Here is a 17,153-nt window from a genome sequence, read left to right as displayed (position 1 = left end):
AACGAATTAAAAAAAGACACAGAATTTATGGTTGGTTGTTTTGGGACTTTCCAAAGTGCGCTGTATGCCAGTAAGTTCATTATGTACAGGTGATAATCGAAAAAATTTGAATATCGTGCAACGTAAAAGGGGAAACTGATATATGAGATAGACGCATTACATGCAAAGCAAGATAGTTCAAGCCGTGATTTGTCATAAGTGCGATGATTATGGCTTACAGCTCATGAAAACCCCAAATCCACAATCTCAGTAAATTAGAATATTACATGCAATCAATAAAACAAGGAGTGTACATAGAACAATATCGGACCTCTGAAAAGTAGAAGCATGCATATGGACTCAGTACTTGGTCGATACGATATTCTAATTTTTAAAGTATCACCTGTACAAAATAATAAAAAAAAATATATTGACTGCAAAGGTTAGGCAGAGCCAGTCACCAAGAGTGAGAGGACTACAAGAATGGCAGGGGAAGATTGAATGCTCGGTAGGGAGAGCACTGGGTGATTATTGGCATGGAGCCTCAGTTTAGTTGATCTGCTGGCTTCCCACAAGGCCACAGGACAGCACAGTCTGAAGCAGAGAGTAGAAGGCCTACACCAGGCATAGGCAACCTTCGGCACTCCAGATGTTTTGGACTACACATCCCATGATGCTTTGTCAGCATTATGGGTGTAAGAGCATTATGGGGGACGTAGTCCACAACATCTGGCTTGCCAAAGGTTGCCTATCCCTGGCCTACACATGGCAATGAGTCATTGGCCATCTAATAGGCATGTTGCCCTCACATATAATGTGTGTATAATGAGTGTTTAATCTATTCACAGGTAGATTATGGGACCAATATTGAATATAGTAAATGTATCATCCTTACTCTTTCAAATATTACTGAAAAAAGAATCAATAAATTAAAAATTAATAAAAAATAAAATAAAAAAAGAGAGAGACAATAAAAGTTGTAAAAAACTAATTATCACGGAGCAAGTTATTAAAAGTGGAGCAAACCCCATGGAAGTCAATGAATATTCCAGTGGATAGATGATGTTTTAACACTATAGGGTCAGGGAATATATGTTTGTGTTCCCTTAACAGTTAACACATGACAGAGGTTTGGCATATGAAAGATCATCTAATGTCCTGGTTAAACATATTTTTATATCGTAGTTGCAAATCTTGAAGTGTAACATTCATATCATTCCTCAGATGTGAATTTAAAAGAAAGTAATCCTATTAGTACGCCCAATTAAACAGCACGTTGCAATATCAGTTTTCACTAGTTCCCAGAAGGCTATAGAGTGTTATAACTCTTAATATTTCATGAATGCTATGATGTTACAGCCTGTATGTCACCGGGTAAATGCAGTTGGCTCTCTATGCTAACTGGAATACATTGCATTTGCATTCTTTCCTCACCTACAAAATAAAACATATGTGATGGTGAATGTATAAAATACTTGTTTTCACAATTTATCTGTTTACTTTGCTTTAATTTGACCATAATATGAAAAAGGACAAAGCAAGAAAATAATAACCTGATAATGGTGTATAATCTATAAATATTCCAGATGTTCATGCCGTAAGGAGTTTTTAGCTAAATGTTTACCCCTTCACCAGTGCCAAGAAGGACACTGTTTTCCTATTTCTATGGGTGTTAGACAAATTGCACCAGCCAGCCCTCCCTCAATTTCATTCATTTCCTGCCCCTTTATCTCAATCTTATGAAGGAGGGTTCTCCTAATCATTTGGCAATCACTTCTTGGCATATATGCTTTGATTGACAAGTGAAGGCCAGGCATTCTTTAAGTGAGAATTTATGCATAGCTACACTGACCACTATAGATCTGTATGTTGAGCACTAGGAACATATATGTAACGGATCGATGGGCACCCCCGTTAAAGGGTGCTCCTAGTGTTTCCTGAGGACTCCAAGCACTCTGTCAGACACCACAATCACCGAACCGGAGAAACATATAAATTCTCTCAAGCATATGAATGCTGTAGACAGTTGAATAGGAAACCATACAAATAGGTTTACACTCCTAGCAGTCAAACTGGAACAGCATACAATAAATCCTCCCCCAATAATTATTATTATTATTATTATTATTGCAATTTATATAGCGCCAACAGATTCCGTAGCGCTTTACAATATTAAGAAGGGGATTTAACTATAAATAGGACATTGAGACGACACTTCACTTTGAGGGTTAAGCAGGAACTGAGGCTGGCACTCCCAGCCTGGTTTTTATTACAGTTGTTGAGAATACAGGTCCGCCCACAGGGAGGGACAAAACAACCAATCAATCGGTACAATACACACAGACACTCCCACACAAAATCCTCCCCTCTGCCTGTAATAGGATTACTGAACACAATGGGTAATCTCATTATCACAGGCAGAGGAATACAGTTTTATAAAAAATATCACAGGGACCCCATATAAAGTATATCCTCAGAACCAGGGGATCTGTGTGAACCACATATCCAAAATTCACCCAGATCCATTCAGTAGTTTGGAAGATACAGTTTAATGCAGATTCTGCAGAACATATACAGATTATATAAAAAATAATTACTGTATAATGTGTCCCCTGTTGTATAGTTTAAAACTACTGCACGATGTCTTTGTGTGCCAAATACCGGCGAGATGGCACCATGTAGAAAAGTCACAACAATGTCTGTGAGTTAAAATGGCCGCCATCCATTGTTCTCACCATGTGCTTCATCCATTGTTCTCACCATGTGCCTCTGATACATGAAATGGTGGTCACCCAGTAACTCCACAGTATGTCCCCAGATGGTTCTTAAAGGGCCAGTAAGGTCATACATAATCCATTATGCCCAAATATTGTACTTGAAGGGCCATATCTCCCAGGGACCATAATCACAGGGCAGGAGGCGAGCAAGCAGTCCCCTCCAGGAAACTGGGGCAGACTCTGGTGCAGGGTCCAGTCCGCTACAATATACATATGTACTTTCTTTTTATCAATCAAGTATGCCATTCTATTTACAGCTACAAATCTTCAAACAATCAAACACAATACACAATACCTATATCTAATACATATTTAACGAAAAAAAATAAAAATGCTGTGCCATTAAACTACTGGAAGGCATAGTTCATATATTCTGATGAAGTTGATTTAACCCCTTAAAGGGACACTATAGTCACCTGAACAACTACAGCTTAATGTATTTGTTCAGGTGAGATCTATAGCTCCCTGAAGGCAATCTAATGTAAACACTGTATTTTCAGAGAAAATACAGTGTTTACATTGATTGATAGGAATACCTCCAGTGGCCGTCACTCAGATGGCCACCAGAGGGACTTCCTATCATGCAGGGCCCTAAAAAGGCCCTGTACATGTCACACGTTTGAAAATACGTCTGACGTGTTCAGGAGAGAGAAGGCGCTGTGTGCGCGCCTTCTCTCTCCAGCCTGTCAGCGGTAATTCTTTCATCAATTTGCAGTCACAAAGATCTTATGAGATTTTTTTTTCCACTAAACAAAGCAATTATTTTTAAGCTACCAGTAATAATCATAAGACGCTTACTATTAAACCAGTTTTGCAACTCAAAAACACAATGGTGCGACAGTATGCAAATTTCGATATGCACAAGACTTTCCAGAGCTGTCGAAATATCTACATTGCACAGTGGCTGAATAGTAGCTCATGTTAAATATACATTTATTGTCATAGTAAATACAGAGATAAGATAAAGTGTACATGCACTATTACAATGTGCATTCGTTTGTAAGAATTTGTTATTTACTACTGAATGTCCATATACTTGTGCAAACCAATAAAGTCGCATTTATTTATCATTATGTTTGAAATACAATTGTAATGCAGTCACAGTCTGGTGGTAGAGATGGGCTTAGGACTACAATTTAGGATCAGAGAGATGTGAGAACACCTCATTTGGAAGTAATTGAGTGGAAATAAATGACACGAGGAAAGGAGAGAAAGAATGAACTGCAAGTTGAGATTTAGGGGGAGACAAAACATCTACCTATAGACTGTAGACTCGTTTGAGCAAGGTCCTCTTCAACCTATTGTTCCTGTAAGTTTTCTTGTAATTGTCCTATTTAGAGTTAAATCCCCTCTCTCATAATATTGTAAAGCGCTATGGAATCTGTTGGTGCTATGTAAATGGAAATAATAATAATAATAGTGGAGGAGGGAGGGAATATAGGTCTAAAGAGAACATGGGTGAAATAACTGAGACGGACAATCTGAGCCAAAACGGACAAAGTGGAGAGGTGAAGATAACAATTCTGGTGATGGAAGAAGGATAAAGGCAGGGTAAATGTCTGGCAGGAAACCCTAGAAATGAAAGGAGAAAGGGTAGGAGGATGATTTGAAAGAATGTCAATTGGTCCCTGAAACATTGTGGTTCACTGCTTACTGTTTCATGCACAAGTGTAATTTTTGTCTACACCAATATCTTTTAAAGGAACACCCCAGGCACCATAACTACTACAGCCCACAAGAGTCAAGCTCTGCAGAGCTAATTGGATTATCCTAAGGGAGATGTCAAACTGTAGTAAACTGGTTTGACAACTTACCATGGAAGGCGCAAAGCCCTCCTGGCACCATAACCACTACAATAAGCTATAATTGTTATGATGCTTGGAGTGTTCATTTAGGATATCAACCACTAATAAAACTTGCTGAAAAAGGAAGTCAACCTCTAAGGCAGGGGTAGGCAACCTCGAGCACTCCAGACGTTGTATACTGCATCACCCAAAATGCTCTTAAAGCCATAATGCTGACAAAGCATCATGGGAGATGCAGTACAAAACATCTGAAGGTTGCCTCCAATGCTCTAAGGTTTGTTACAATTAGGAAACAGGTACATTCTACAGCTTTGCAGCAGCATCTAACAGCATCTTGATTTCCTAAATTTAACAGCAAGACGTCTATTCCATTTTAAATGATTCCATGAACCGACAAGACAACTTTGGTCATTTGGTGAACTGCCAGCTCATCATTATTTTCCTTTATCATTCAATCTATGGAATCGAAGGATGCGGTAAAACTAAGGGCAATATTACCAGCCCATTGCCATTCTAGAATCTAACAGGGCTATTCCCTAAAAGTTATTATTCAGAGGGAATTCAACCCAAACTAGAGAAAGTACAAAGTCGGTTTGGATTCTCTGGCGTAACATTTGACTTTGAATGAACAACCCTCTCAGTTGCTCGGTTACACTTGTGGTTTAACGTCTTAGGTAATTACACAGCTTGAGACAATAGTGAGGCTCCATGTTCATTCACAGATTTTCCTTAGCCTCGGGGCATGCAAGGTTTGGCTTTGTTGACAATACAGCAACAATGAATCACTGAACTTTAAATGGCTAATGTTTCGTGAATATGACTAAATGCGTTGGAATGTTTTACGATTATTTCTATGTATTAATATTAATTCCACTCTGTGGGTTTCTGGAGGTTTGTTTGGTTTCATAGATTACACTTTCATTCTTTATTTTTTCTAAGAAGGTCATGAACCTTGAGAATAATTATATTAAAAAAAACACATAAGCGTAGCCAAGAGGTTTTTGAATCATACAGAGGTGGGTAGAGGAAAAGATGATATAGACACAGAGGAAAGAAACAAGAAAAAGACATAAAGAGATAGAAATGGACTGAAAAAAGATACAATAGGCCGAGACAGAAATCTCAATTTATAACCTTGGGAAAAGTGTCACAACTATTACATATCTCTGATCATTCTCTTATCCCATTGTACAGCGCTACGGAATTTGCTGGCGCTATTTAAATAATAAAAAAATAATAATATATCTGTAATTTAAAAATTCTAGAGGTTTGGAGGGCAGAATGCCTCTGTTTATGTACTGACAGAGTCTGAACATGTAGGGCAATTTTATCTGTGGTTATTCCGTTGTTTGTTTATCCATCTGTTCTGGGCCATCTTAACAGCATTATAGGCCTCTGGGAAAGCTGTGCAATGGGGCCGTGCCTACACAACAACTCACTGGAATAAAAATGCTAATTATTGATCAAATTAAGCTTGTACTTATTGGTACCTGCAGCAAATGCAATACATACATACAATACATACACACAGACTGCTGAATACATAAACAGACAGACTGCTGAACACGTACACAGACTGCTGAATACACAGACAGACTGCTGAATACACACACAGACAGACTGCAGAATACACACACACAGACAGACTGCAATACACAGACTGCTGAATATACAGAGAAACTACTGAGTACACACACAGACAGACTGCTGAATTCAAACACACTGAGATGGCTGAATACACACACACACAGACTGCAGTGAGGGGTGCAGTGTATGTGTGTGTGTGTAGGGGTGCTGTGTGTGTAAAAAAAACCAAAACATTAACCTCTCCCTTCTTCTTACCTTTATCCATAGAGGGGGACACACTGCCAGCCCTGTAGGTCCGGTGGTAAGTAGTGCTCTTTAGCCTGCAGCTCTTCTCCCGCGAGGTGAGTGCTCCGTCAGAGCTTTTCCATGGTAACGCGTGGCAATGCTCCAATCAGCATGATCTCGAGAGGAACTGCCTCCCAGGTCCCTCCTCCCCTGTGGCTCACCATTGGGCCGGTAGGGGAGATCACTGAGTTAAGTGGTCAGCAGTGAGTGACCTCATGTGATGTTTGCAATAACTAGTGCCATTTTCTGTACTGTCCTGATAAAACAGTGGCTGCAAGGTGAAAAGGACACTGTTAGCACCATGGAGTTGGACTCCAGTATCCACTGAAGTTTGAAAGGCACTGGATCCTTCATCGCTGTTTACCCACTATAGTAGAATAAAATGACAATACCCCCCCCCCTTGTCGGCCGGTTTTATGACGATTGTTTGGTCCTCTCTTAATTGTTTGAGGGCTTGTCTCTCTTTAAAACTTAAATTCTGTTCGTTGGGTCAGAATTTAAGTTTTAAACAGAATTTAAGTTTTAAAGAGAGACAAGCCCTCAAACAATTAAGAGAGGACCAAACAATCGTCATAAAACCGGCCGACAAGGGGGGGGTATTGTCATCTTAAACATAGATGATTACAATCAGGAAATCTCTAGACTACTAAATGACCATCACACATATCAAACCCTGAACAAGGATCCCACAACAGAGATTAGAAATACTTATAATGATTTAATTGAGAGAGGAAAAATGGACGAGATTTTAAATCCAAGAGAATATAAATTTTTAAAAGTACAATATCCTAAGATTCCAGTCTTTTACTATCTCCCCAAGATCCATGAGGATAAAGATAAACCACCCGGGAGACCGATTGTCTCGGGGATAGGATCCATCTCCAACAGGTTGTCACAGTATATTGACAAGTGTTTACAACCCATTGTCAGTACCTGTCGGAAGTTATTTGAGAGACACTATGAACATCCTACAGATTATTCAACAGGTCACCTGGGATACAGATTATTATCTGGAAACATCGGACGTTAGTTCATTATACACTATTATTTCCCACACACAAGGATGCAGAGCAACTAGACACTTTTTGGAAAACTCTAAGAAATTTTCCAACAAACAGGTTGATTTTATCATTGAGGGGATAGAGTGGATTTTAAAGAACAATTATTTTTGGTTTGGTGACCAATTTTATTTACAAATATGTGGAACGGCGATGGGGACGAGGTTTGCGCCCAGCTATGCGAACCTGTTCATGTCACACTGGGAACAGGAGTTTATCTAGGGTGACCATAGATGGGACGCAAACCTCGTCACCTATCGTCGTTACATTGACGATATATTTTTTATTTGGAAGGGCGATGAGTCGTCTCTCAATGCTTTTTTATCCCACTTGAATACCAATGATTGGGGAATTGCACTCACTAGTCACTTTAGCAAAACCTCAGTTGAATTCCTGGACCTCAACATATATGTGGAGGAGAATGTCCTTAAATCCTGCACCTTTTTTAAAAAGGTGGACGTCAACAGCTATATAGGGGAGAACAGCTGCCATTTCTCCCCTTGGTTATTGAACGCCCCCAAAGCCCAACTCTTATGAATTAAACGCAATTGCACTGATAATATAAAATTTAAGGAACAATCTATCAAAATACTTAACGATTTTAAAGAGAAGGGATATAGCAATAAATTGTTGGAGAAGGCTTACGGTGAGGTAGAGTTGAAAAATAGGAGCGACCTACTTGTATATAAGGATAAAAAAATGGAGACACAATACCAGGGTCTCAACTTCATCTGTGACTTTAACAGTAACAGCAAACAACTTAAGAGAATAATCAAAAAGTATTGGCCGATTCTAAAAAATGATCCTGTTCTTCATTCTATACTTCCTGACATACCGATGATCACATATAGAGGGGCACGAAACCTGAGTAGCAGTTTGGTACACAACCACTTAACACTACAAAGTACTACTGCCAATACATCTTTTTTTAATGAGGCTAATGGATTTTATGGGTGTGGCTCCTGTGGAGCCTGTAGGAATACCAAAAGCTTAAGACGGGTAATAAGGGAATTTACTCATCCCAGGGATATCAGAAAAAAGTTTAAAATTAAACAACTCATCACCTGCCATTCCACAAGGGTTATATATAAAATCACTTGCCCATGTAAGTTAACCTATGTAGGAAGGACCATTAGAACATTGAATACACGTATTCAAGAACATATACGTAACATAAAGAACGGTTTTGAAAAACATAGTGTCTCTATGCACTTTAAAGAGAGACACAATTGTGACCCCAGTCATATGGAATTTATGGGTATTCAAAGGGTTTCCACAAACTGGAGAGGGGGTGATTTAATTAAGACCATAGGACAAACAGAGATGAAATGGGTATTTAATTTGGATACAATGCAACCCCACGGACTGAATGATGACTTTGAGATTTGTCACTTTTTATAATTTTATTTATTTATACCTATAGTAACTTTTATATAAATTTTTTAATATATATATATTTTTTATATATTTTTGATATATGTATATATTTTTTACTTGTATATGCTTTTATATGTATGAAGTCACCATTCCAGTTCCACACTATGCACTTTTGTATTGATTGAATAAGGATGTCACTATGATATATATTTACACAGTGGGGATATGTATATGAGAAGGTATTCTCTATTGCTGTATTCCCTGACTTTGGATAAAACTCCTTTCTTCTTTTTTTCTTTTTATCCCTTCTCTTATTATGACTATGTCCTCTGAGAATTCAACATATTTAAACAATATGTTTTAATATCGGATTTATACTGGACTATACATGAACACTGACTTCCAGCACATTGCCCTCAAGAAAAATGGCCGACTCCTATCGTGCGGATCGACACGCCTACGTCACGATAGGAAGCAGGAGGGGACATTTTCGGACATTTGGAGGAGCTACAATACTCCTCGGACTTATTAGTATTGTGGGACGGACGCACACAAGAGATTTCACTTCCGCGTGTGACGTCACACGCACGAGCCGTCGTGCGTGATGACGTCACCATACCGGAATTATCAGCAGCAGCTGTGTCCCTACACTCCCACTAACATGAGCGCCGTGATTGGATGTATCACGGACGCCATGCACCAATCAACTACCAGTAGGTGATATTTAAAGTTTACATTTGCAGCATGTTTGTACCAATTGATAAAGCCGAATTACACCGGCGAAACGCGTCTTGGACGGAGCACTGACACTTGAGTATTGATTTTATTGTTTTAAAGTTGTATACACAATAAATATTATAATTTTTAAATCAAGTGGATTAGTGCAATATTTAAGTTGCTGCAAAGAAGGGTTGTGTCACTCTATATTTGACACCACGTCTGCATACTTGGAGCCTGGTTACTGGCTCCAGACAAGGTGAGAAGCTAATTGTCACCAACATTTAACTACATCACTGTTTAAAGGATTTCTACACTAGGGTTAGCACTGCTTCCCTTTTCTGCTTTTGTTTCCATCTCCGAGGTTTTTAATCTACCGTGGATAAACAAGGATTTCTGGACTATTTCTACATATCTCCTGAATAACACAGGAGTAAGTGTTTTGTTTACTACTAAAGCGCTCCACACTCCTTTGCACTATTAGGCTGTTTACCCACTGGCTTTGTCTCTGGCAGGCTGCAGCAATTACAGTATGGCAAAGACAAAGATATACTATTCCTCATTCCCTACCAATTAGTTCTAGTAATTGCTGGTAGTGATAGGCTGAGAAAACTCAGCTAACGCTCTCAGTCAATCACTGTCCCCTACCACAATCATGGCATGGAGAGAGCACAGCTCTGACTTTACCATATCACCTCTGTTGTCTGACCTGCTGCCTGACAGGGAGCGAGTATATCTGCTAAATGGTGAATAAACCATTAAACACTGATGATGGGCCCAGCGCTAGTAGTTTCAAGGCACCAAAATCACTTAATCAATTAAAGTAGCTATAGTGCCTCTAGTAACAGTCAGACGGACACTAGAGGTGCATTCCTTGCTTCAAATAAATGTTATGCTAATATAGTGTTTATCAAAAAGTGCTTGGTAGTGAAGGGGTTAATTGTGTTCTATCAGATGCATTCTTGCTCCTTAAAGGAACACTCCAGACTCCTAAATAACTTTAGCTTGCTGAAAAGCTTTATGTGTGAAGAATGTGTCCTCTTTATTTCATTTTGCAAAAAGTACAGATTTTAATAGAAATGTACACTTTTATAAATTAAACTGGTTACATCCCCTTGGTTTTCAAGCAGACAACGAATCCTATTATTTCTTGGTTTGGGTTGCTCATTGGAGCTGAACTCGAAAAGCATGCAATACTCAGAGCACATGCCTTGCAAAAACTTCTCATTCACCTGCATTGGAAAGTCTGTGATTGGACAGTCACAGAAAATCTGGGTGCGTTAGAAGGGGAGGGATTGAAAAGTTGGAACTGCAAATTTGCAAGCTGTTTTTACAAGAAAAAAAAATGCATAATTAAAGGCATGCACTTTTTCCTTTGGGGTATGTCTACTAAACAGTTATTTGATTTATTTTATATTTTGACATTGAAGCGTACTTTTAAGTGGCTAGATTGTGGCTTTGAAGGATGTCCTAACAAATCCTTATTGCCCCATTGTTTTCATACAACATGAATTATGTGTGTATCCTATAAACCTTGCTGAGTATAGGTTGTGTAATGCTTTCATCATTTTCTCTCTAAAGCTATTCTGAGGCTGAGTGCATGAGCATTAGTGAAAATACCAGTTTTTATACATTTTAACTTGAAGAGGAAAGCCCTGGAGAAATCACAAGGTCAAATATTATATCAGCAGATAAGAATCAATTTCCCAGTCTAGTCAGCTCATTTAAAAATCCCCATACTATTTTTTTTACTTTTAAAGGAAGGTTAATGTGCATTCAAATAATGTTTCACTTTCCTTCCTGTCAGGGTTACTGAATAAAGTGACAATTGCCATGAGTTCAAAGTGAATTCAAAACCAATTCAAATTTTTAGACCAAAATAGCTGACCTGGAAGCATAGCTGACTGAGATTTTTTTTTTCCAATTCAACTACTTTGGCCTTAATTTGAAGTTCTCTTTTTGAATTTACTTTGAATTTCCGATAATTCTCACTTTGGTAAATAACCCTATGTGTGAGGAGTTACAATCTTTCTTCCACTGGAAAATACACTGTGTGCAGAATTATTAGGCAAATGAGTATTTTGACCACATCATCCTCTTTATGCATGTTGTCTTACTCCAAGCTGTATAGGCTCGAAAGCCTACTACCAATTAAGCATATTAGGTGATGTGCATCTCTGTAATGAGAAGGGGTGTGGTCTAATGACATCAACACCCTATATCAGGTGTGCATAATTATTAGGCAACTTCCTTTCCTTTGGTAAAATGGGGCAAAAGAAGGACTTGACAGGCTCAGAAAAGTCAAAAATAGTGAGATATCTTGCAGAGGGATGCAGCACTCTTAAAATTGCAAAGCTTCTGAAGCGTGATCATCGAACAATCAAGCGTTTCATTCAAAATAGTCAACAGGGTCGCAAGAAGCGTGTGGAGAAACCAAGGCGCAAAATAACTGCCGATGAACTGAGAAAAGTCAAGCGTGCAGCTGCCAAGATGCCACTTGCCACGAGTTTGGCCATATTTCAGAGCTGCAACATCACTGGAGTGCCCGAAAGCACAAGGTGTGCAATACTCAGAGACATGGCCAAGGTAAGAAAGGCTGAAAGACGACCACCACTGAACAAGACACACAAGCTGAACGTCAAGACTGGGCCAAGAAATATCTCAAGACTGATTTTTCTAAGGTTTTATGGACTGATGAAATGAGAGTGAGTCTTGATGGGCCAGATGGATGGATTGGTAAAGGGCAGAGAGCTCCAGTCCGACTCAGACACCAGCAAGGTGGAGGTGGAGTACTGGTTTGGGCTGGTATCATCAAAGATGAGCTTGTGGGGCCTTTTCGGGTTTTGGATGGAGTCAAGCTCAACTCCCAGTTTCTGGAAGACACCTTCTTCAAGCAGTGGTACAGGAAGAAGTCTGCATCCTTCAAGAAAAACATGATTTTCATGCAGGACAATGCTCCATCACACGCGTCCAAGTACTCCACAGCGTGGCTGGCAAGAAAGGGTATAAAAGAAGAAAATCTAATGACATGGCCTCCTTGTTCAACTGATCTGAACCCCATTGAGAACCTGTGGTCCATCATCAAATGTGAGATTTACAAGGAGGGAAAACAGTACACCTCTCTGAACAGTGTCTGGGAGGCTGTGGTTGCTGCTGCATGCAATGTTGATGGTGAACAGATCAAAACACTGACAGAATCCATGGATGGCAGGCTTTTGAGTGTCCTTGCAAAGAAAGGTGGCTATATTGGTCACTGATTTGTTTTTGTTATGTTTTTGAATGTCAGAAATGTATATTTGTGAATGTTGAGATGTTATATTGGTTTCACTGGTAAAAAATAAATAATCGAAATGGGTATATATTTGTTTTTTGTTAAGTTGCCTAATAATTATGCACAGTAATAGTCACCTGCACACACAGATATCCCCCTAAAATAGCTATAAGTAAAAACAAACTAAAAACTACTTCCAAAAATATTCAGCTTTGATATTAATGAGTTTTTTGGGTTCATTGAGAACATGGTTGTTGTTCAATAATAAAATTAATCCTCAAAAATACAACTTGCCTAATAATTCTGCACTCCCTGTAATATTAGCTTATAGTATGCTTACTGATAAGCTTAGAATGTGTCAAGGAAGGGGTCAAAAACAAAGCACAGTTTATAAAGTTATCATTTGATGTTGCACAAAATGATTCAATGTTCTCTAATACCTCACTGCAGACAGTCTTGGGATATGCTACATTGTTGCCTCAGCTATTGAGATAAGACATAGTAAAGTATAGTAAATTAAAAACTAAATTGCAATGTTTAGCATAAACATTAGTAGCAAAGTGGTAGATTTATCAAAAATGATTGTTTCTTCTTAAACTCATTACAATTTGTTGCTCAGTGAAAGTTTTGTTTTTTTATTTTAACATTTTCCTTTAAAATAGTCTTTGTTAAATCTTGCCAGGCCCATTTTGGAAGGAACAAAGGACAAGTAAAGTGGTGCAAAGATTTCTTTACGTATTCATCTTGTTATTCGGTAAACCAGTAATCCCTGGTCAATGGTTTTCAACTAGTGTTTAGTGTATAGACCTCATGTACTGATGCAATGATAGTGTAATATTCCTACAATCCAAATCGCTGTTTGAAATAGAATTGCACTCACAAAACATCTGTGGCTAGTAAGCACCAAAGCCTCCCAGAGTTATCCTGGGTTTTCATGTTGGTTGTCAAAGAAGGCTTTTAAGGAGGAGCCATAAAGGGATAGCTGCCACTACATTTTGAGCCAATTTCCAGCAAGTTAAAGGACCACTATAGGCACCCAGACCACTTCAGCTCAATGAAGTGGTCTGGGTGCCAGGTCCATCTAGGGTTAACCCTGCAGCTGTAAACATAGCAGTTTCCAAGAAACAGCTATGTTTACATTAGGGTTAACACAGCCTCTAGTGGCTGTCTCATTGACAGCCGCTAGAGGCGCTTCCGCGCTTCTCACTGTGAAAATCACAGTAATAAGACGCTGATGTCCATAGGAAAGCATTGAGAATGCTTTCCTATGGACTGATTGAATGCGCACGCGGCTCTTGCTGCGCATGCGCATTCGCCGCTTACGTCGGAAGAGGGAGGAGATTTCCCCAGCGCAGAGGGATCCCGGCGCTGGAGAAAGGTAAGTGGGACCCAGAGGGTGGGGGGGACCTAAAGACCCTATAGTGCCAGGAAAACAAGTTTGTTTTCCTGGCACTATAGTGGTCCTTTAAGTATATAAAAGTATATAATTTTATTTTGCTGTATACTATTTTGCACTTTCGGTTATTTGCTGTATATCTAGTGTGTAGCCCTATCTCCAAAACTATTTTTAAAAAACTATTATCGTTTTTAAAAAACCATGACATTTATGCACCAACATTGGCATAGAGAAGTGACTGTGATATAAAAAGATTGGATATTTAATAACACAAATGGGTCTATTCACCTACTAGAAAAGTCACAATTAATTGAAAACTGAACTGAGCCTGCAAACATTTGGCAAGAAAACACAGAGTTAGAAAAACTCTCAATTTCAGTCTCATTAACCATGAAAATAGAATTGATATTGGTTGCTGTCACGCTCTGTGCACCAAACCCATACATAGCTTGGATTTAAATGTCAGATTTACTTAAAGCTTAAACCACGATAATACCTGGAGGATATGATTTGAAGTAATTTAGATTTAAAATGATTACAAGGATACTTATACTGACGTTGATAAAATAACAATCCGCCACACTGTATATAAAGTGTTATTTGTCTCTTACAGCGATTACACTGATCCACAACATTAAAACCACTGACGGGGAAGTGAATAACATTGATTATATGGTCACAATGGCAAATGTTAAGAAGTGGGATTTATTAGGCAGCAAGGGAACAGTCAGTTCTTTAATTTCATGTGTTGGAAATAGGACAAATGGTCAAGCAAAAAGATCTGATTGACATTGATAAGGGCCAGACAATTGTGCCAGATAAAATTGTGCTAGAGTATCTCCAAAATGTTATGTTTTGTGGGGTGTTTCCAGTCAGTGGTTAGCACCTACCAAAAGTGCAGCAAGCAAAGGCAACCAGTAAACAAGCGTTGGGATCATAGGCGCCCAAGGCTCATTGATGCAAGTGGGGAGCAATCACACATTGTTGAAAAATGTAATGCTGGTCAAGATAGAAAGCTGGATCACAGTTTGCTGAGTAGCTGCAGATCTATCAGAGTGCCCATGATGGCACTCTGTCCAACACCGAAAGTGCCTTCAATGGGCATGTGAGCATCAGAACTGGACCATGGAGCAGTGGTTGCCTGGTTGCCTGGTTGCCTGGTCTGATGAATCACATTTTTTTTATAGATCAGGTGGAAGGCTGTGTGTGCCATTTACCTGGGGAAGAGATTACAGCAGGATGCACTATGAGAAGAAGGCAGGCTGGGCGGAGGCAGTATGATGTTCTGCTGGATAACCTTGGGTGGATGTTACTTTGACACGTACCGCCTACCTAAAGATTGTTGCAGACCATGTACACTCCTTCATGGCAATGTTGTTCCCTGATGGCAGTGCACCATGACACACTGCAAAAATTGTTCAGGAATGGTTTGAGGAAAATTAGTTAAAGGTGTTGCATTGGCCTCCAAATTTCCCATATCTCAGTCCGATTAAGCATCTGCGGGATGTACTGGAACAGCGAATCAGGTCCATGGAGGCCCCACCTTGCAACTTGCAGGACTTAAAGGATCTACTGCTAATGTCTTGGTGCCAGATGTTAAGAAGTCTGGGGGAGTCCATGCCTGGAAGCATCATCACTGTTTTGGCAGCATGAGGGGACCCTACACAATATTACCCAGGTGGTTTTAATGTGGCTGATCAGTGTATGCATTCCTTGATAGCCTATATATTTTTTTATAAATTTAACCCATAAAGCCCCTTAACGTTTCCTTTACTCCAGTGCTAGCCTTCAACTTATAAGGAAACACATTGCCCAAGACTCCATTCAGTCACTCTGTATATGTGCAGAGAGACTGTAAGTGTTACAAACTGTACAGAAGTCTTTGAAGAATATTTTTAGCATCCAGGGAGGGGGAAGAGAGAACTTGATGCACTTTACATAACTTCAAAGCTGCATGCTGTAGTGCCCTGCATAAAACAGATGTCTAGAGTTAATGAAACACTCTAAGCAACGTAACCACTAAAGCTAAAAAATGATACGCCAAACTACATCTCAAGGTGTGAAGACTCTTCCTGTGTGGCATGTGCCATGAACAGTTATTTGCCCTTCCTTGATTTCCTCTATTTTTGCATATATTTCACACTGAATATTTACAAAATGTAATACAGGCTAAACAGAATCAAAGTAACGCAAAATTCAGCTTTTAAAAGATAGGTTTATTTAAGAAAAAAGTGTGACCAACACAAATGGAAGCTGTGTGAAAAAGTTATTGCCCCCAAAACTTAAAATTGTTTATGTCCCCTGTAGCAGCAACAGTTGCAACTAAATGCTTTCTATAACTGAAGATCAGTCTTTCTGTCAGTAGAGGAATTGTTTGCCTAATTTTCTCTGCAGAACTGCCATACTAAAGAGATATTGGCAGGTTTGCATGCATTGATTCCTCATTTAAGGTACGGCCACCGTATCTGAATTGGGACTTTGATTAGCCTCTCCAAAACCTTTAATACACAAGCTCTAAGAGCAAAGGCAAAACCAGAAGAACATTTAAAAGGGAGTAAACCATATAGATCATATAATTCAGTGTATAAGAATGACAAGTACGGGTTTAATAGAGAAGTGTCTAAGAACGTTCTTAAAGACTTACATAAAAGAAGTCGTTGTAGCCAGTAGTACACAAAAGACTTTGAGGAGACACATGCCTCAGGGAGGGCAGGAGGTAAAACCAAGGAGGGGTGTTAGACATTCCAAGACCGTACAATACGAGAAGGAGGTGATGATGAGGGTAGCTATTCGTTAAGTAATGCTAGGTGATCCTATGGAGACAGTCTGTTAGTGTGAAATAAGGCAGTGGCTACATGTCCTCACACAGTGTTAAAGTACTACAACCAGTAATACCAGATG

This window comes from Pelobates fuscus, chromosome 6 (genome assembly GCF_036172605.1).
Source record: "Pelobates fuscus isolate aPelFus1 chromosome 6, aPelFus1.pri, whole genome shotgun sequence".
Lineage (NCBI taxonomy): Eukaryota > Metazoa > Chordata > Amphibia > Anura > Pelobatidae > Pelobates > Pelobates fuscus.
This window is presented reverse-complemented; position numbering follows the sequence as displayed.